Below are 5971 nucleotides of genomic sequence, written 5' to 3' on the forward strand. Positions count from 1 at the left end.
TAAAGCATAAGTTGTTTACCTTTTGTTCTTCTTCTTATTTGAAGCTGAATTCTTCTCTGTCGCTCCAAGTTCTCTTCTTTTTTTTTCTTGCTTGGCTCTTTCTTAGCCAAAGCTTTCTTTCCTCTTATCTTTTTCTTCTTTTCTTTAGTCAGCTCCCCTCAGCTGAAGCTTTACTTCTTTTTTCTAGTTTCTTCTTATTCAGAAAGTTTTTCAATTTTTTGGTGACTAAGGATAGGGTCCTCATCTTCAGCACTAGATTCCTCAATTATTGTGCCAACTTCCTGATTGGAGGACTTGAATGCTAACATTCTCTTTCCTTCATTACTATCCTCTTCTTGGTTCATCATGCTCAGCTCATAGGTCATGAGGGCACCCAAGAGCTCGACCAAGGATAGCTCATTTAGATTTTTTACCTCTTGAATAGCTGTCACCTTTGCTTTCTAAGATCTAAGCAAAGATCTAAGAATCTTCTTCATAAGATCGGCATTAGTATATGATTTTCTTAATAATTTCAAATCATTAATAATATTTAAAAATTTTGAAAATATTTCAGAAATAGACTCATATGATTCTATTATAAATATTTCATAGTTTTGTGTTAGCATATTAATTTTTTAAAAAAAAATCTTTCACATTATTGGTTCCTTTATAAATTATTTCTAATTTATCCCAAATTTTCTTAGCAGAAAAATATGTACAAATTCCATTAAATTCGTTTTCATTAAGTGCACAATAAAGTATATTCATTACTTTAGCTTTTAGTTGAGCTAATCTCTTTTCATTATTAGCCCATTTACTTTTGCATTTCGAAATCTAAATTTCATTTGTAGTTTTAGTGGGTGTGTGTGGCATATGTACTATTATATTCTATAAATTATAACTTTGTGCTCGAATAAAAATTTTTATTCGAATCTTCCAATAGGTGTGATCAAACTCACTGAAAATAGGAGGCCTCACAAAAGACTATCCTTCAGCAAAGGGTATTCCAAGGGTTACCATATGAATCTTAAGCTCTAGACAATTAGGTTTACAAAAGATAAAAAGTACTTGCTCTAATACCACTTGTTGCCCAAGATGACAAACTAAGAGAGGGGTGAATTGGATTTTTCAAAACTTTTTACAAACTTAAACAATTCTTAATGAAAGCTAGTTTGTAGTTTAAGTATGCACAGCGAAATGATTGATACATAGATGTAGAAGATAAGAACAAGCACAAACACTTCAAATACCAAAATTTTATAGTAGTTTAGAGCCAAAGTCAACTCCTACATCCACTCTCCAAGACTTTCCTCTTGAAAATTTTACTATAATCTATAAATAAGATTACAACTCAGTTATTTTTCGGGCTCATAACCAAAACCAGTTGATTTTTTCTAGCAATCAACCAAAACCAAGCTGTATTATTGTTACAACTAAACCAACCTCGAGTTCCAACCCTTAGGAACTCCTTAATGATTTTTAAGCTTAGCAAAACTTAGTCGATTTTTTAGGACAATCGATCGCAACTTAGCTGTTTCATGGGTTCAACCAGACCTTACAAGCTAGCTGATTTTTTATAATGTCTGGTCCACCAAAAATCCCACAATAAAAAATACATACAATATAACCTCCACATAGGATGAATTGATGTCGTTGAAGCTCAAGTTTGATTGCTTTGAAATTTGAAATTTTGGTGAGTAGAGTTTAGCATTTCTTCTTTCTCCTTTTTGCTTGCTCTTGATGTTGCCACAGAACTTGAAGATTGGAAGTTGAAATTTTTTCTCAATATTTGGAGGCTTTCTTTGAAGTGGGTGAAGGAGTTAAATGGTCGCTTCTCAGATTGATTCTCAAGTTGAAGCTCAAGAAGTGGTGATAGACTTGCATTTCTTTTTTTTTACCTTATCCACTCACTGTTCTTGATCCTCTCTCTTCTTCTTGTCTTCTTTGGGTGTTCCCATGCATTTATATCTTCAACAACTGGTTGGAAGACATTTCTATCTATTAGAGAAGCTAAAATAGTCATTGAGGGTGAATATGGTCATTCTGGTTTTATAAAAAAACTAGCCGTTACTATTATCAGGCGCAGATGGCTCGACTCGAATTCTTCAAGGGTCAACTCGTAATCTTCAGAGATCGACTCTTGAAAGAGCTACTTTTTACTCCTTTTGTTTTCTGCAGCCATTCAAGGGTTGACTCATTTATGTTAGGGTTGACTCGTCCACTACAAAAACTTTCAAAAATTCTTTAAAAAACTTCTCCATGCTTCTCTAACCTCTCAAACTCATTGAGCCCCCTATACAACAAATTAATCACTCCAAAAATACATTCTACATTTCTTCATGAAGTAAATAATTTATTTATGTAATTAGTTTATTTATCTAAAATATGAAGTAAATAAATATATGTCTTAAGAACATTCTTCATGAATGCTTCATAAAATATTCAATTTTAATCCAAGCTAATATATATTCAATTAAGCATATACTCAACTTACTCTCTTCCCCTTTTTGATAGCATCCTATCAAAAATCTGCATTCTAAAATTTATCAAATATCAAAAGAAATATAGCAACTTCAAGTTTGTTCCAATCAATATTTAGGGGAAATGAAGAGCTTAAAGAGAAAAAAATAATTCAAAGCTCTTGACATTCAAAATTAATATATTAGACCACTTGGGGTTCAAGTGTTTCAAAAATTTCAGATTTAGCAATAGTTAACTTTCTCTCTCTTCTTTTTTATTAAATTAGACCTATTTAAGATTAATTTTAATGGTGCTAAAAAATATCAAATATTAGAGTTTCAATTTGGTTTATGATTGAAGCACATGATGTAACAACCAAATAGCAAGCTTCAAGAAGTATCAGAATAAATTTCAAATGAGGCTTATTAGAGAGAATTAAGATCACTTTTCATTTCTTTATATGTGTAGTATTCTTTCTATCCCTTTTTGTAGATGTCTTTAATTTATGCTATCAAGTTCCATATGATCTCTCCCCCTTAATTAATTATTCCATTTAAAGTTTCAGAATTTGATAGTTTTTCAATGAAACTTTTAGATTAAATAATTTGAGACAAGTGTTCTCTATTCATTACAATTAAACTTGATTTAGCTTTCCTTATTTTCAAATTATAGGCAACTTAGGTCATTAAGATTAAGAGTATCATGATAACAGCATGTGTTTCAAAAATATCAGAAACTTTAAAGAAATAGAATTGAAACCAATGGGGCTAATATTAATAAGTTTCAACAAGTATCAGTGCATGGGATAACAGATCGGTGGCATCTGAAAAGCTCGCACGATCTATAGGGTCATCAGTGGTCCTTGAGAGACTCGCTTGATATTTCATTCATGGTCAGCGATCCTCGGCAAACTTGCTAGGCCCATGGAGATAATAGACCGGTGGTATTTTGGAAGCTTACTTAATTTATGATGCTCGAGTGTGGCACCCTCATTGATTGTTATGAGACTTGCCCAACTTTTCATCTGCGGGCGGTGATCATTTGCTAACTTACTAGCTCCAATATAAACTCATTAATAATTACAAAAATATTTTATGGTCATCAAAATTAGTCCTTTAGGGTCAACATGAATTATCAAAAATTCAAATGTTTCATTAATTTCAAGAATTTCTGAAAACAAAGAGTATCTAGAAGTTGTGAGGGGATGTTAATTTGTGAAGGCATTCAAGGCCAAAGTGGGATAAGAGATCTATCATGCCAAATCATAAAAGAGGGAAAACATGAAGCCGTTGCAAATCAAAACCGGGAGAAAGCTAAGCAAGGAGACAAGTTGTTACCCTCTAGCTAAATATAGCTATTTATTTCCAAAACAATTTTATATAAGAAGCTGATAATATAAAGAAAACTTGATCAACATATTAGCAACTTTTTCATTTGATAAAATCTAATTGATATGTATTCCCTTCTCTTCTACATTTTGTTAAAAATAAAATGTCTTAGTTCATTTTGCTCCTTTCTCATATGAAAATCAGACCAAAGCGATCGTCATCATGTTTTTATTTACAGAAAGACTGAAGTATTGTAGAATATGATGAAGTTGAGTGCTAATTTTTTATAATCACCTCCATCATTGGATCCTATTCAAGAACACCATGGACAAGCAACTAAATACACCTAATGTAAGAGTAGATTATTGCACATGATGGGACAAGCAACTAAATACAAAATAATGACATAATTTAAGAAGAATAACATATAAGAAGCCCAAAGGTTAGTTTCTCCACCCCCTGGAATCCCTTGATGGACTCTTTGGCTTAAGTAAGTGATCTCTTACACCTAATTGCATTTCTAGACTTAGATCGAACCATTATATTTAGGTCAAACCTTAGTCTTATGTAAAATCCACATTACTTTAACACCATTTCCACTTCCACCTAATTGTGCATTGTTACACAAACTTTTTTAAGTTTAAGGCCTAGACAAATCTCAACCAAATTTTACTTATTTTGAACCAGATTTGAGTGTTGGTCCGCCAAAATCAAAGGCGGATCCATATTTGGTCCATAAGCTTTTCTATTCATCCATAAAACACCGACAAAATTTCAGCTAGAAACTGGTTCTCTAGGCCCTTCAATTTGCATTACAATTGGAGCTAGTTAAGTAACTCACCATGTTTGACGTCCTAAATGCATCCAATTTTGAGAAAACAAACATGACTTACTAATCCAACAGGAATATGTAGACTAAATTAAAATTTAGATTTGGATCAATTTGTGCTTGTTTAGGTCTAATTTTATCTGTTCATTGGCTTGATGTAAGGGAAGCAAACTCCTTTAATCACATGTTGTCACTTGGCATCTGATAACCACATCTTAGAAAACCTACACGTTCCCTAGATCTAACCCCTGATTAACATGCCCCTCAGCCTATTATCCTCTAAGAGAGAACTTTAGTGGACTTTCAGTTCTTTCATTCATTCTAGCCTTATCTTGGGAAATTAGGAGTAGGAGAAAAAGTGAAACTCAGGAAAAATGGAGAAATGGAGTTCACACCCTCTCTCTCTCTCTGTGTGTGTTGGACAAACAACACACACACACAACTATCACCAATTTAACCATTAAAGCAACTTAGAGATCTAAATCTAGCCCATTAGTTTGTTGATTACCCCACACCACTCTTCCAAGATTTAACTTAGAGAGATCCAAATCTCTCTCCCCGCTTTTCCAAACTTTCTTTTATATTTTGCTTTAATTCTGGTTAAATGGGATAGCTCTACTAAAACTTGATTCATACTTTGCTCCGAAAGATGCAATTTACTTTTATTCATATTTCCTTTCATTGTAATTCAGATTTCTTCCGATTTATTACATCTTTGTTTCAAATTCGATATAGACCTATAGAGAAGAGTTAGGGTATAGGGTACAACACCCTTAACCCTCTTCACTGAGGCGCCCAGGGAAAAACCCAAACCCTATACCTACACACATCAAGGCAAGTGAAATCTCATCAACCGAACCCACCTCAATAATCACAAATAAAACATGCAGTCACTAGCAGTAGTCTATAGACCCTCACCTAGAGGTGAACAAGGGCCCGTTCTCAGGGTGATAACCCTTTCTCTGCTAGAAACTATCTTAACCTCATTGGACACAACTATTAGATTTTCCTCTAATGTTTTATCATGCTTAGAGACTCCTGGGAGCCTATCTAGATACGCCCCTTGTTTCTGAAGCAAGATAGCCATGGCGCAACATACATTTGGCAACTGTTGTTCACTACCTCACGTCCGGTAAAAGTCTAAAGACAGGAAAGAAGTATTCAGATTACAACCGATGTGCTCCTAAGGATATTTGCATCGTCGTCAGCATAAAAACACATTCAGAAACTGCTAATCTGTTTGCAGTTGATTTTTCTAGGCCTGATTCAAGTTCACCTAGACCTGCTTGCACAAAGCATAGATATATTTCTTCATGTACCAGGAAAGCACGATACACCTGCTAGCAAGATGCAGAGACTGAAAAAAGCATGTCTC

Source organism: Phoenix dactylifera, chromosome 11 (genome assembly GCF_051530095.1).
Source record: "Phoenix dactylifera cultivar Ajwa chromosome 11, Ajwa_hap1_PhDact_Kaust_v1.1, whole genome shotgun sequence".
In the NCBI taxonomy this organism is placed as follows: domain Eukaryota; kingdom Viridiplantae; phylum Streptophyta; class Magnoliopsida; order Arecales; family Arecaceae; genus Phoenix; species Phoenix dactylifera.